The 16930-nt window shown below is 38.6% G+C and overlaps 2 long non-coding RNA genes across 3 annotated transcripts in view; both read right to left on the reverse strand.

The window, feature by feature from the left end:
- Window positions 1–2861, reverse strand: part of LOC110341349 — a 31832-nt gene extending 28971 nt beyond the window's left edge. For both annotated transcript variants that reach the window (XR_002383250.2, XR_002383251.2), the window contains exon 1: window positions 2810–2861. This is a non-coding gene — a long non-coding RNA (uncharacterized LOC110341349). The remainder of the gene's footprint in view (window positions 1–2809) is intronic.
- Window positions 2862–12255: 9394 nt separating this feature from the next.
- Window positions 12256–13478, reverse strand: LOC110341333. The gene is made up of 3 exons (XR_002383234.1): window positions 13397–13478; window positions 13102–13160; window positions 12256–12591 (listed from the first exon to the last, which is right to left on the reverse strand). It is a non-coding gene; the product is annotated as an uncharacterized LOC110341333 (long non-coding RNA).
- Window positions 13479–16930: the final 3452 nt, after the last annotated feature.

Below are 16930 nucleotides of genomic sequence, written 5' to 3' on the forward strand. Positions count from 1 at the left end.
TAGCAGCAAATTGTGAGATGAGGAAGCACGTTCTTTTCTTTATGAGCAAGGCCCTGGACTTAAGCAAGCTTGGGATCAAATAACTAGAGTTCCAAAGTACCGCTGAGGATTTTCTTATTCCCTATGTCATTTTGGATGGCTGCAATTGCTTAGAACCAAGCATCCTAGGAAGCATTGCATGAAACAGATCACAATAAATTCTACATTAACCTCCAAGAGGAAACTATGCAAGGCCACATTATTTTGATTCCTGCCACCTATTCTTCACTTTATAGGTATCAGTATTCCTTATGAGATTTCAAATTGACTTTGAAATTTTAGTGTCATGTGCTATGGCTAGAACATAACTTTCTGTGGCATTCGCCTTGCATGTTCTACTACGAAAATGGTAGACCACATTAAATAGCAGTGCTGTACTGTATATTAGAATTCTATGTCATTTTCTGACTTGGATGAGAGAAAACTTTAAAAATCACTGAAACTCACAGCAGCATGGGTGTTTTGAGATGGAATATTTAAGTCTCAGTGTCAGATTGTGCTTAGAAATAGAAAAGAAACTAGATTTATTTGAGAAGAGGGCTTCAGCTGAATGATCAAAATAGATGCCTAACACGAATAAAAGCAAAACAAAGCAAAAAAAAATTCAAGTTGATTGAGTTGGATGAAGAAAGGTATTCTGAAGGATGAAGATGAGCTCTGAGAGGATAGACTAGATGAAACTAAGAGAAAGATGAGATATTAAAGGCCAGGCACAAATGATAAGCACCCTAGGAAACTGTTCTTTAAAAGGCCATTAAAGATAAGTATTATAAGTGTAATTGAGAAATGGAGAACAAGGCCACCAGAAATTTAAGGAAACACAACAAAATATACTAAGGAAAGTGAAGTCAAACCAGAGATGAAAACCTTGTGAAATGATCACTTGGAGAGTTACTACATTATATATCCAACAATAACATTTTTTTACAAACATACTGAAAGTTAAAATTTCTAGACATATTGGATGTTTTGGAGATGGAGTCATATTATGTATCCACAGCTGATATTATAAATTTAAATCTTCCTGTGTTATCTTCCCCAGCACGAGAATTTGAGGCATACTTTATCGTGCTTGAAATCCCAGGTATATTTGAGAAAAGAAGGTCTAATATAGCCACTGAGGAAGTACTTACTGAAATGGCATGTGCTTTTTGATAGACATATCCAAGATATAAAAAGCACAGTGAAATTATCAATGAGATAAAATTTTAATTAGATCATTTGTTGGGCAAAAGTGTAAATATTTTGTATGAGTAAATATTCTATTATAGTTGATACCAAATGATACCAAACTAAAATTTTTAAGAATGTACCGTTCGTTATTGTAAGAGTCTAAAGAGAAAGTAGCTGAGGTCACACTATCACAAGCCAAACACTAAGACGTGTGACTTAGAGGTATGTAGACTATGCTGTAAAGTTTCTGTCCTCCCATCTTTCCCTTAGAATCCCATGTAGTTTATCCTTCCAAAGTCTACCTCAATTCATCCTAAAAGTTCAACTAGTAAGTAAAATTTCCCTGATTTGTTCTGTCTAAAACTTCCAAGAAGGCACATCAGAAACACACACACACACACACACACACACACACATGCAGGCACAAAGAAAGAAAACAAAAACTTGTAATCTAGAGCTACTAGCTTCAAATTATTTATTACCTTTACACTGCTTACACTTCTCTCTCTCTCCTTCTCCCCGACTCTGTTTTTCTGAGCCATCTCTCTAAATTTTTATATAATTATTTTATGTATTAATAGTTTAAAATTTTTCTTTTTCTTTTTGTCTCATACATCTCAGCTACAGTGTGGCTTCACTCCACTGCCCCCCACACACACCTGCTCTCTCCTCCAGATCAACTGCTCTTCCTTGCATTAATATTTTCCTACCATATCTTTAAAACATTTCTATAGTGTGTGCAATACATTTCCCTAGTGATAAATTTGATAATAGCTGGTCATGTTCAGTACCTTCTCTGTTGTAAAGCTACCATTTATAGAGCACAGCATAGCTTTACTTCCATTAAGGGAAGACTTGTCATATATTACCTTGGGTCTCTGAAGCACCATCACTGTCATGATACATACTGGGTGAGAGGAATTTTCTGGAATCTCTAACTCATTCAGATTCTAAAGATATGTTTGGTTTTCATTGGACTGATACCATTGTGTCTTACTTAGGAGAAATGCCAGTATAAGATTTAAATATGACAACTAAAATTCAGTTGTTTTATTGTATACAGCTCACTGCAAAATTAGTTTTATATAGATACACATGAAGAAATGATCGCTATAAACAAGACAATTAACAACATCAATAGCTAATCATGAATTTTTCATTCATGGTGTTTGCCATAGCTAACCCCGTTTTCTTACCAAATTCCCATTATACTTTTACAATTTTAGTGACATTTGAGAATATGCAACACATCTCTAGGATATTTAATAGGGCTCCAACAATTGGTCTTCTGACCTTTAACTCTCCATACCTTCCAAATACCACACTGGCCTTTAGTAGCTATTCTTCAGCTATCAAGGATGGCTTGATTAAAATAATTTTTAAGAAGATGATTTGTATTTAGAAATACTACATGACCTACGAAGGTCAAGAAATAGTCAAAATTAACATGCAGAGCAAACACATTAGACAGATCAATTCCCTGTGGTGTCATTCAGACTTATACTCTTAACAAAGAGTTATTGGGAGCTATGGATTCTTTAAAGCACAGGTTTTATGGTAAAACAAAACAACTAACACTGTCCTCTTGGACATTTACCTTTGCCCATAAGTTTCTTTTTGTTGTCCATGAGCTCCCCCTTGTTCAGGTCAGCTGTTTCTGTGGGTTTCTCCAGCCTGGTCTTGACCCCTTTGCTCATCACTCCTCCTCCTCTGCAACTGGATTCCAAGAGTTCAGTTCAGTGTTTAACTGTGGGTGTCTGCTTCTGCTTCCATCAGCTACTGGAGGAAGGCTCTAGGATGGCAAATAAAGTAGTCATCAATTTCATTATTGGAGAAGGGCATTTAAGGTAGCCTCTCCACTATTGCTTAGATTGTTAGTTGGGGTCAACCTTGTGGATCTCTGGACTTTCCCTAGTGCCAGATTTCTCTTAAAATCTATAATGGTTCCCTCTGTTATGGTATCTCTTTTCTTGTTCTCCTCTATTCTTCCCCCAACTGGATCTTCCTGCTCCCCCATGTCCTCCTCTCATGTCTTCTCCCCTTCGCTTTCTCCTAATTCCCTGTGCCCTCTGCCCATGCTCCTAATAGGTTCAGGAGATCTTGTCCTTTTCCCCTTCTCCGTGGGACTATGTATGTCTCTCTTAGGGTCCTCCAGACTGATAGCTGAAAAACCAGCATAGGACTGTCCCAGAACCCCTGAACATGGATGTTAGTTTGGAGGTCTGGTTAATCTATAGGGCCTATAGTAGTGGATGAGTATTTATCCCTAGTATACCAATTGACTTTGGGAGCCCATTCCACATAGAAGTCATTCTAGACACATGGGGGATGGTCTAGGTCCTGCTCCAAATGATGTGACAGTCCTTGAAGATCCCCCTTGGAAGGTCTCACCCTCCCTGGGGAGCAGAAAGGGGATGGGATATGGGGTCGGTGGATGGCAGGGGAGGAGGGGAGGGAGAATGAACTGGGATTGACGTGTAAAACAAGCTTGTTTCTAATAAAAAAAGAGCCTTAGGATCAAGAAAGAAAAGTATCAAATTGTCATGCAAGATATCTTATGAGCAGTACTTTGTAATAAAATTTTTAGAAAGCAATAAAGCTGTTACAATATGGACCGTAGGACATGTACTTATTCAGGATAGTATATATGGGGATACCAAGGTTGAATAGAGCCTATAAAGGATGAAGTCATTCTTTCATACACTTGAAAGTATTTCAGGTAAAAATCAGCAGCTGCAAAACCTTTGAAAGGAGAAAATCTTTAGTAAAGTTAGTAGTTTGAACACTGATCACGTAATAACTCAATAGAATGATAAGCATAGGTCAGTGCAGTACAGGTTATTTTCAAAAGCAAATTTAGATAACTCAAAGTTCAAAATAATAGTTGATATTGTTAATGCCTCAAGATTATTGGAAAGAAATACTTAAATGTATGCTTAATAGAAATTGGACTGAGCTTCCTGTCACTAACTACAGTTGTTAAGTGGAAAGATGTATATGATCGGGTTAATTAGTTGTTGGTGTTATTCTTAAAGAACAAGCTAAGAAATGCTAGAGAAAGGTATAACGTGTCTCTTTAACAAAATTTCACAGGATATACTATTAAAGAAACATAAGCTGAAGTGATCACTGGGTATGCAAATCACATTTAAAAGGGCATAGGGTTGGGGAGATGAATCGAATCAGCATGAATGATTTGAAATACACAAAGAATCAATAGAAAAGTCTAAAAACAAAAGACAAACTACCTTGAATGGCAGTAGAAAGTCAACTTAAAAATAACTCAATGGTATATTTGGAGATACTTTGTTTTATGATTTGTATGGGGTTTTATTAAGCCTACTGGCCTTTGACATATGTTTTCTGATTTTTTGTTTTCATAGGCTTTCTCTGTTGTATATGTGCATGTGTGTTTCTCATGCTTTTTCTTTTTATTCTATTGTTTTGTTTTGTATTATTCTGGTCTATTTGTTTTGTATGTACCTGTTTGCTCTCTAAAGAGAGCAATAAAGAATTTGGATCAGTGAGGAGCTCTGGAGGATCTCAGAGGAGGTGAGGGACGGGCAACTATGATCAAAATAAATTGTGGGAAAAAAACAGTCTATTTTCCCCAAAAATGAAACAAAGTCTTCACAAAGTGTTGAGAAGAAGATAAAGGTGCTATTGCAAGAGTGGAAAGAATGTGATCAATATATTTCTTTTATGTTCCCATCATTCACCCCCTATCCTCTATCCTCCTCTGCCCTCAGTTTACCTAGGAGACCTCATCTTTCTCCTTCCTAGGGCAATCCATGTTTCCCGTTTAGGGTCCTCTTTGTCATTTAGCTTCTCTGGGGATGTGGATTATAGCTTGGTTAACCATTGCTTTACCATCTAATATCCACTTATGAGGGAGTACATACTATGTTTTTATTTCTGGGTATGGGTTACTTCACTCAGAATTTTTTTTTTAGTTCCATCCATTTTCTTGCAAATTTCATGACATCATTGTTTTTCTACAGCTGAGAAATGCTCCATTGTGTAAATGTACCACATTTTCTTTACCCATTCTGTGGTGGAGGGGCATTTATCCTGTTTTCAGGTTCTATTTTGAATAATGCTGATATGAACATAGTTGAGCAAATGTCCTTGAGGTAAGGTTAAGCATCCTCTGGGCATATGCCCAACAGTAGTGTCACTGGGTCTTAAGATAGATTGATTTCCAATTTTTTTAGAAACTGCCATATTGATTCTGACCAGCAATGGAGGAGTGTTCCCCTTATTCCACCTCCTCTCCAGCATAAGCTGTCATCAGTGATTTGATTTTAGCCATTCTGACAGGTATAAGATGGTATCTCAGAGTGGTTTTAATTTGCATTTCTCTGATAGCTAAGGATCTTGAAGCCTTGTTTAAGTCTATCTTAGCCATTTAAGATTTTTCTGTTGAGAATTCTTTCTTTAAATCTGTACCACATGGTTTCTCTGTATTGTTTTGGAGCCTATCCTGGAACTTGCACTGTAGACCAGGGTGGCCTCAAACTCAGAGATCCGCCTGCCTCTGCCTCCCGAGCACTGGGATTAAAGGCGTGTACCACAAACGCCTGGCCTATACCACATTTTAAAATGGAATTATTTGGTATTCTGTTGTCTAGTTTCTTGAGTTATATATATTTAGGAGATCATTCCTCTGTTAGATGTGGGGGTGGTGAAGATCTTTTTCCATTCTGTAAGTTATCGTTTTGTCTTACTGACAGTGCTCTTTGCCTTACAGAAGCTTTTCAGATTCAGGAGGTCCCATTTATTAACTGCCAATCTCTATGTCTGTGTTATTGGTGTTATACTCAGGAAGTGGTCTCCTGTGCCAGTGCATTCAAAGGTGCTTCCCACTTTCTCTTCCACAAGCTTCAGTGTAACTGTTTTTACATTGAGGTCTTTGATCCAATTGGACTTGAGTGTTTTGCAGGGTGATAGATATGGCTCTAGAATACACATATTTTAATAAATTAAAATTAGAACAAATTAGTGAAATGTAGCATAGAAAAAAAACTGTCCAAAAATTCAGAGGAATAATTCCAGGATTGACATTGTAAGAAAAAGTTTAAACTCATATATGTTTAGAAGTTCTAAATTTTAACTATTAATTTAGGAGAGAAAATAATTGAAGAAATGGAAGAACAATAGTTAAACAATTAAAATTCAATTGAAGAAAATATATAAGTAAAAGGGAAAGAGAAACTGTTCTGAACATATGTTATATTATAAAGCAAAACTTTGTAATACTGCCAAAAATAAATCTGAGAATCTGACTACTAGAACAAGGTTCATTGTATACATTCATTTAGAGTGAAAGTTGGGATTTTGTCAATGTTTTCATCATATACAGACTTGTGGATATAGATATTTATCATTAAAAATCCTTGTATTAGTCCCAATGGCTCTTGAGAGAAAAAGGTAACATCACAGCATAGAGTACACAGAAAAGAAGATCCAGGAAAGAGTCACTCAAATTTCATTCGATAAAAACTTTTGTCTTAGGATAGGGAACTGCTCAATAGGTGCAAACACGAAGAATGAAAGACTTGAGTTCCATCTACAGACATGGGTAAAGAGCCAGATGGGGTTATTCACAACTGTTCTTTTAGCTCTCCAAAGCCGAGATGAAAGGCAGAGTCAAAAGCCTGGAGTACACAGTCCTTTTGCAGAGAGAGAGAGAGAGAGAGAGAGAGAGAGAGAGAGAGAGAGAGAGACAGAGACAGAGACAGAGACAGAGACAGAGAGACAGAGAGAGAGAGACAGAGACAGAGACAGAGACAGACAGACAGAGAAAGACAGAGACAGAGAGAGACACTCACAGATACACAGAAAGAGAGACACGGAGACACAGAGAGCCAGACACACACAGACACACACACACACACACACAGACACACACACACACACACACACATACACACACACGGAGAGAGAGACACAGAGACACACACAGAGATACACACAGAGAGAGACATACAGAGACACACACAGAGATACACACAGAGAGAGAGACATACAGAGACACAGAAAGAGAGAGACACACACACACAGACCGGGGGGGGGCGGGGGATGGAAGTTCAAAACCACCTCTGGAAAGTTAATCATTGAAGGTCACAAGTTTATATATACTCAGAACCACCCCCAACTGCCCTGCACACAATCACATATTGCATTCAGGCTAGGGAAGCAAGTGGGATAACTACAGATGTTTTCCTCTCCCACCTATATTCAAAATCTGATTCCCCAATGCCATAGGAAGGTCGTGGCAGACCACCAACTGCAGCCTTCAGTCCTCTCCTGGCCTCATGTCCAGTGGGAAATATACTCACATTTAAACTTCCCTTCCCCCATTAACTACTTTATCCCAGCCCCAACACCAGCAGGCATTGCTGGGAACCCTCAGAGCACCCAGTTCAGTGAGTCTGGAAGGTTAAACAGCCATCTTCCCTTCCTCAATTCCTCCAAGTCCAGGCACTGAGTCATTCATATTCAAAACTCCATAGCAGAACACTCATTACTGTCTCCCTTTTCGCTCAGATGCATATCTCCAGCCAATCACTTGGGTCAACCTTCCTTCCTGTCCTTCCTCTCCTTCCTCTCCTTCCTTCCCTTCCTTCCCTTCCTTCCCTTCCTTCCCTCCTTCCTTCCCTCCTTCCTTCCCTCCTTCCTTCCCTCCTTCCTTCCCTCCTTCCTTCCCTCCTTCCTTCCCTCCGTCCTTCCCTCCGTCCTTCCCTCCGTCCTTCCCTCCGTCCTTCCCTCCGTCCTTCCCTCCGTCCTTCCCTCCGTCCTTCCCTCCGTCCTTCCCTCCGTCCTTCCCTCCGTCCTTCCCTCCGTCCTTCCCTCCTTCCTTCCCTCCTTCCTTCCCTCCTTCCTTCCCTCCTTCCTTCCCTCCTTCCTTCCCTCCTTCCTTCCCTCCCTCCTTCCCTCCCTCCTTCCCTCCCTCCTTCCCTCCCTCCTTCCCTCCCTCCTTCCCTCCCTCCTTCCTTCCTTCCTTCCTTCCTTCCTTCCTTCCTTCCTTCCTTCCTTCGACTCACCTATTGTTGCAACCTCAAACATCAGTCTCCATGCCCTGGGAGCACATCAGGATCTCAGGTCAGGAAACAGAGAGGCTAACTGTAAATCTTCGCCTCCCCATCCTTTCCTCCAAATCTAAGACCCCAATCATCACATCCCCAACTCTGTAGCAGACCATTCTGAAGCCTCTCCTCCCTCCCTGTCCCCATATATATCTTTCCCTCCAATTTTTCTTTGCCCCACTCATATCTTTATCCCAATCCCCAAGTTCACCAGACATTCGCTAAGAACTTGCAGGTCACTCCAGTCAGGGAAGCAGATTGACTAATTTGGGATATTCCTTCCATTCCTTTGAATCTAATCTGCCAGTCAAACCTTCATTTATGGAGGTGACCACCTGCTGTGGCCTACCCTTCCAGTCTTCTCCATTCCAAACTTCATCTGTTCACACATATCTTATGCTCCAAAATTTCTTCCCACTCTTCCTGTCATCAAAGCCCAGAGAATCCACCAACTAGCCAAGCTAGACAGAGAAGCAAGTAAAGTATGTAGGTAAGTTTGTGATAGCCATCCTCCCTCCTCTTCTCCATATCCAATCCCCCAATCTCATCTCCTGCTGTGTAGCAGAACATCTGCTGAGTCCTCTCCTCACTCTTTGCCCACATTCCCAGATGACTAAGCAGATCCTGGTAAAAAGACTCCATCTTCTTGCATCCTATGGAACCCATCAATAGCCCCACTTAGGGCATATCTGTTTCTTAGAGCTAGCTTCAATGTTTAGGGACACATTTTCCCCTGCATCTTTCAGGATCACCATAGAATTTCCTACCAAGCAACATTCAGAAACCATACTATCCTAATGACCAAACTGTAACAAACACCAAGGGAAAAAACAAACAAAAGCAAAACAAAAACATTCACCAAACAAAGACAAGATTAGATAACAGCATCTAGATTTATTTTTTCCCCAAACCCAGATACCTAAATGCTAGGCTAAAACAATGAATGGCACCCAGGATAATGTGTATCACCTAGAGCTTGATAACCCTACTTACGATAACTGAAGCATGGGTAAAAGACCTTAAAACATCCTTTATGAATATGATAGAATTGCTTGAAGAGGATGAAGAAATCCTTTAAAGAAACCTGTGAAAGCACAAACAAAGAGTGGAAGGAAATGATTAAAACAGTTCAAGACCTGAAAGGAGAATTATAATTCAATAATAAACACCTAAACTAAGGGAGATTTGAAAATCAAAATTGTGAAATTCATACAGGAACCTCAGAAGTAAGCTTCACAAACAAAATATAAGAGATGAAAGAAAACTAAACAGACAAAGACTGGAATTAACTGAAGTTATAGGCCAAATGGCCCAAACACATATGCACAAAATGTTTCACTCAAACATGAAAAGAATACATCTTCTCAGCAATTCATGGAACTTTTCCAGAATTGACCACATACCTGGATACAAAGCAAGTGTCAACAGATATGAGAAAATTACAATAACATCTAGCATCCATTTGATCATGACAGATTAAAGTTGGATATCAACAATAGCAGGCAGCTTAAAAACAAAGGGAACCTGAACAACCCACTACTCAATGAAAAATGTGTCAAGAGAAAAAGTACAAAGGAAATTAAAGACATTCAAGAATTCAAGGAAAATGAATGAACAACTTACCCAAACCTATAGGACACAATGAAGGCAGTTCTAAGAGGCAAGTTGTTAGCACTATGTACCTACATACAAAAACCAATGATAACTCATACTAGTAAGCTAACAATACATGTGAAAGCAGAAAACTCTAGAACAAAAAGAAACAACACACCCAAAAGGAGTAGATGGCAAGAAATAATCAAACTCAGGATTATAACCAATGAAGTAGAAACAAGAAGCAAACACAAACAAACCAGAGATTCAATGAAACAGAGTCTGTTCTTTGATAAATCAATAAGATTGAAAAACACTTATCCAAATTAACAAAAAACTGAAGAGATAATATCCAAATTAACAACATTAGGATAGAAGTGGGACATAAAAACAGACAGCAAAGAAATCTGTAGACAACAACGACATACTTTAAGAACCTGCAATTCACCAAATTGGAAAATCTAAAATAGTTTTCTTAATGTGTACCACTTACCAAAGTTAAATAAACATCAGATAAATAATTTAATACAGACCAATAGCCCTAATAAAACAGAAGCATTAACTAACATTATACCAACCAAAGAAGCCAAAGGTCATATGGGTTTAGCAGTTTTATACCAGCCTTTCAAAGATTAGTGCCACTAATCCTCAATTATTCCACAAAATAGAAACATAAGAAACATTACCTAATTTTTCATGAGGCCACAGTTACCCTTATAACCCAAGCATATAAAGACCCAACAAAGAATGAAAATCACACACCAATTTCCTTTTTAAAATATAGATGACATTTTTTAAATAAAAATTTTTGTCAACTTAATCCAAGCACACATCAGAAAGATTATCTACCATGATCTAGCAGGCTTCATCCCAGATGTGTGGAAGATTCCTTTACAGTGTGAATACATGTAATTGTGATTGGTTTAATAAAGAAGCTGAAAATAAATTAGGTACAAGACTTTGGACTCACCAAGATAAAATAGACAATGAGGTATTTTCTGTGAATTTGTCAAATGCAAATGGACTAGATATTGCTGACAAACTTATTGCCTGTATATATTGTATATACTTATTGTACATAGTTTTTTATGTTAGTAGTTTTTCCTTTTGTATTAGACAAAAAAAGGGGAAATGTGGTGGTATATTATTTATGATTGATTATCATTTGCCTTAGGATTCAGCAAGCAAACTAAGCCGCAAGCAATAGAAGCTGAGTAATAGTGGCACACACTTTTAATCCCAGGACTCAGGAGAAAGGCATTTGGATCTTTGAGTTCAAGTCCATTTTGGGCTACCAGAGAGTGAATCAGTGCTCACATCTTTAATCCCAGAACACCTTTAATCACACCTTTAATTCTACCATGAACATACTCAATCAACCATATTCATTTGCTGCTTTATATAACAATAGCCAGAAATTAGGAGAAATAACCTAGATGTCCCTCAAGAGAAAAATGGATAAAAGTATAATTTGCAAAATGGGAAATTACTCAGCCTTGGAAAAAAATGAAATCATAAGATTGGCAGGTTCATGGACAGAACTAGGAAAAAAACATCCTGAGTGAGTAATCCAGTACCAGATAGATAAATATGGCACAAATTTGATTATATGTGGATATTAACTCTTGAGTTAATGATAACCAAACTACAACTGTAGAACTGTAGAGGTTGATTATAGAATAAGGGACTAAGGAAGGGACAGATAGATCTTCCCATGAAAGAGAAATGTATAGTTATGGATGGGGAGGGCACTGGAACTGGAAGATCAGGGAAAACTGAGAGGGATGTAGGCAGCAAACAAGGAAGTAAGATGAGCATTAGCTAGAACTAAGGGCCATTTGAGTGGTAGTATGGAAACCTATTATAAAAGAAGCTTCACAAATTACACATATATGAAAGCCACCTAAATGAAATCACCAAATAATGGGAGTGAATGAGCCCCAACTGCTCACCAAATGGGGTTTCTAGTACTAGGAGTAGATTACATATGAGTGAGTTGTTAGCCAATATTCAAACAACTTCAGCTGTTGCGAAGACTATAGGTTGTTCTACACAAACTAATAGCAAGGTCCCTTTGCTGAAGAAGACGCAGACACAATTCTCTCTTGAACATGGTCCAACTGGTGCCCTCACCCCACGTGCTAGTGTCTTGGTGACAGGAGGTACTCCACAAGCCAACAAAGGAGAAACATAAAGAAAACCCAGTGCCAAACCCATTGATCTACAATGGTGTCCTACCTTCTAGTTATGATAGTGCACTGTTGACACATAGTTTGATTTGATGGGGTAACTTGCGGGTGACCCTGCTCGGACACCCCTTGGGGCAGGGGGTGAGAAGACGCAGCACCAATGACTCAGGCACTGGGAGTCAGTGAGTAGCAGAGCAGGCTGCAGACTCGTTTATTCAGGAAGTTAGACCTGACTTTATACCCCCTCCCAAGGTCCCATTGGCCCAGGCACTGACTCTCCTGTGTGTTCTTTCCTCGTTGGTGTCTCTGGGTCAGGTGTCTCTGTGTCAGCATCTCTGGGTGTAGAGGCGGGCTCAGGCAGGAAGTGCCCACTGATCATTCCTAGGAGCATGAGGGTTGGCCTGGGCACCAGGGACAGGACGACTGTGACTTGGGTAGGCTGACCGAATTTTCTCCAACAAAGGCCCACTTCACACGATAAAATCCATACCGAGAACTTCTTGAGTGACCTACAACCGAAGACAAGGTAGCCCAAGAACCTAGGATAAATCCAAAACTTCTGATCTAAACAAATAAAAATTAGCAGTGGATTGATTTCTAATGATAATCTGCTGTGCTTAAAGATCAGTAAGAACCTTGTTCAACCACCATCAAATAAGCTTCCTCTTGCATCAGATGAGAAAAAAAAATCAAGATACCCACAGCCAAACATTATAAAGCAAGCAAGAGAAGCTGGAACACTAATCCCTAAAGAGGTTTTCTCCACCAAGTCCCTTCCCTGTGGCTTAGGGAAGCCAGAAGAAGTAGATGAAAGGAGTATAACAGCCTTTATATGGAGGACACAAACATCACAGTCACACAGACACACAGACACACACACACACGGACACACACACACACAGACATACGCACACACACAGACACACACAGACACATAGACACACACACACACACCACAAAATATAACATATGACACAAGAACCTCACAATTAACACGAGATACACATATGTGAACTCACAGAGACCTTGGTCAGCATGCCCTGGTCCTGAAAGAGTCTTCACATTTGGGATCCTAGATCTGAGGGGAGATATATGCCTGTTGTTTTTTAATTTTTCTCTCTTTACTCTTTTGATTCATTACTCTATTGGAACCCGTCACCCAGCTCCCAAATAGATACACACTCAGAGGCTTATTATTACTTATACATGCCTAGGCTTAACTTGGTTTGTTTCTTGCCAGCTTTTCTTAACTTAAATTATCCCACCTACTGGTTTTGCCTCTGTGATTTTTCCTTTTCCTTTTGTAAACCTTACTTTTGCTCTTACTCCATGTCTTGCTGAGTAGCTGACCCCATGTCCTCTTCTCCTTGTTCTCTTGATCTGCTCTGTCTTTTCTCCTTTCTCCTTTTATTTATACTGTCTGCCTTCCAGCCCCGCCTATCCTTGCTCCTGCATTACTATTGGCTGTTCAGCACTTTATTAGCTCATCAGGTGTTTTCAACTGGCAAAGAATCCCAGCTTTACAGAGTTAAACTAATGCAGCCTAAACAAAAGCAGCACATCTTGACATCATTAAAGCAAAACACACCTTAAAATAATATTCTACAAATTATGCCCCTATCCCTAACTTGTAAATGAAAATGTAGTTTTCTTGAAAGTTGTGTTATAGGGAAAACAAAGTATTCTTTCTTAAGGGTAGGTTGCAGGCCCAGCAGTGATAGCCAACACAATATGAACTTGGAGGAATCTTTGGATGTGTCTTGTCTCATAATGAGATGCCATATAAATATTTTCTCACTTGCTACCCAAATATCCTTATATATATTATGGTTTCCAGTTTAGTTAAGTGTTTTTGTGGAATTCTTGAAGGTTTGATGAGTAGGTTTGTGTTTCCTCTGCCTTCCCCTGGGCTCTTTTCATCCCATTCATTTGTTCTGTCGAATTCTGTGTTAGTTATTGTTTTATGTTATTACAGTGTATTCTATCTACCTATCTATCTACTATTAACCCAGAGAAGTCTGCTGTTTTCTAATGAGCAGAGGTGGATCCATATGTGGTTGAAGGTAGGAGCTGGGTGTCGTAGAAGGAGGGGAAGGAGCAATCATGATTTATTATATATATGAGAGAAAAAAACTAATTCAATAAAAGAAAGAGAAAATAATTAACCTGATAATCTAAAGAAGGCCCATACTAATTGTTTTAAACTTATAGAACATTTTATATTTGTCTCAGATGACTGGATTTATTACATTGAATTACTGTCTCTAAATTGTTACAGTTGTCTTCTAGGTTAATGGTAACAACTTCCTGGAGCATGGGCTGAGTCCAAATAGGATGTTTTCCTACATTCCATGTGTGTATAACCAAATTATAAAACATAATAACTTGTTGGAGTCCAAATCTAGAAGACACTCAATAAATGTCTCCTGTCTACGACATTCCTATACCTTAGAACTTACTTCTTCATCTGTTCGACTGACAGTAACTTTGTTATAGATGTTCAGTTGCATTGTAGTCTTTTGGGTGCCAAGAAATAAATCATTTGAAAACTGTTTGACAAATGTATTTATTTTCATCTGGGAAAAACAGAATGGTGTAGAAATGAAAAATCTATGTTAATATATTCAATGTGTGTCATCAAGAATTATGGTAAGATATTTTGTGTATGACAGGATTAAACTAGAAATTGTGTTTATACAACACACTGGGGACATGTCAGAATCTACTCAGGAGATTATAAATAGTTACACGCTAATCTGAAAGTTCTATGTGATCAATAGGAACAAAGAGTAGCAGTGATGTCCACATAGGGTCATATATTGAACTAAGGGATTTCTCCAACCCATTTCATATTTAAGATACTTAGACTGACAAAATGAGAACTATTGATTAGCTATATTTTTAGCAACAAAGATGAAGAGGGGGGACCATAATTCTGTAATATTTTTCGTTATCCTTTTTGTCATTTTCTCTTACTTTTAGGAAACATAAATGAATATAAAATTTGCTCCTTTCTGTTGATAAGTGTTTCTATTCTAATAAATGTGTGTCTGTGAAATGTCTGTAATAAACATAAAAATAATACAATAAGATGAAAGAGGTATAAATAAAATTTACCAGAAATAGCATGACGAAGTTGCTCATGATTGAATTCAATTGCACCAGAGAAACAATGATAAATCCTAAAATATCACAGAGGATGGTTTAGCATAGATTGTTTTATCAGAATCTTGTTTCTTTCCTGTGTGTTTCTTCCATCTAATCTATGATCATGTAAAATGTTCTATACAAACCAACTTATTTAAAAAGGCTGCCTACTTACGCTTGAGTGTACATCAGTTCAAACTGTTGAAATACATTTTATTATTAGAATCGTATTTGCTGGAATTTGTTATTGTTATTATTTATTCAAATAGGAAGCATTTCAACTTGTTCTGTACTCTTTTTGGTGAAAGCAGAAATTGTCTCCCACACCACTGAACAGTGGTGTCTTAAGTTTTCTATTGCTGTGTGAAACACTGGGACCCTAAGCAAGTTGGAGAGGAAAGAATTCCTTTTCCTTCCAGTTTCACACCACAGTCTGTCTTTGAGGCATTCTAGGGCAGAAACTGGAGCAGAGGCCCCTGGATTAATGGTCCTTACTAGTTTATCCCACATGGCTTGCTTAGCCTGCTTTCTTATAAAAGCCGAAACCAACACAGGGAAGACACTACAAACAATGGACTGGGCCTTCTCACACCAGTCATTAACTAAGAAAATACACTTAAAGGATTGAGTTGCATCTAATTGAGTTGTTGGTGTCCCGTGGAAATCCCTAAGCAAGCCAGGCTACGCCAAGACAATAGGTTACACAAACTGGCAGCAAGAACCCTTTGCTGATGATAATACCTAGGCAACATCTTGAACATGGAGAAATTGTCCTGATACTGGTACCTATAGCATCTTCACTCCTACGTGCTAGTGTCTTTGGTACTAGAAGGCACACTGCTTGCTATCAAAAGAGAAATATAAATACCAACCAAACCACAAACCCTTTTACCTACAATGTTGTCCTGTCTGAAAGATATATTAGGACAATGATGGCACACTTGTGGGAGCAACCAACCAATAAATGATCTGACTTAAGGCCCAAAGTAAGATACGAAATCTATACCTAACACTGCTTGCCTCACCAAAACCAGAGACAAAATAGCCTAGGGACCTAGAGTAAACTACTGCTCTAAAACAAAACAGAGGCAACAAAAAGTAGTGATAAAATGATTGCTAATGCCATTCTGCTATATTCATTGATCACTGATTTGATCAGCCGTCATCAGAAAACCCTTCACCTGCAGCGGAGGGGAACAAATACAGATTCCCAGGCAGACATTATGTAGAGAGTCAGAGATCTTGGGGCATCCATCCCTAATTGGGTTGTATCCATCAAATCCCTCCACTCAGAGTTCAGGAAACCCCATGAAAGAGGAGGTACAAAGAGTGCAAAATACAGGGGTCATAGAGGACATTATGAAAACAAAGCCCTATAAGTTAAGAAAATCAAGAAAAGATGGGACATGCAGCATATATCTAAACTCTCAAATACATCTCCAGTAACATATTTTTTTCCAACAAGGCCATACCTTCTAAATATTCCTAAGTAGTGTCATCAACTGTGAGCCAAGTATCCAAGCATTTGAGTCTTAGGAGCATTCTCATTCAATCCACTACATTGTCATTTAAAATTTTTTATTTATTTTTCCTTTTCTAATTTAAATTAGAAACAAACTTGTTTTACATGTTAATCCCAGTTCCCTCTCCCTCCCCTCCTCCACTGTCCCTCATGGGCCCCTATCCCATCCTCTTTGTGCT

This window comes from Mesocricetus auratus, unplaced genomic scaffold (assembly GCF_017639785.1).
Source record: "Mesocricetus auratus isolate SY011 unplaced genomic scaffold, BCM_Maur_2.0 Super-Scaffold_100023, whole genome shotgun sequence".
Classification (NCBI taxonomy): domain Eukaryota; kingdom Metazoa; phylum Chordata; class Mammalia; order Rodentia; family Cricetidae; genus Mesocricetus; species Mesocricetus auratus.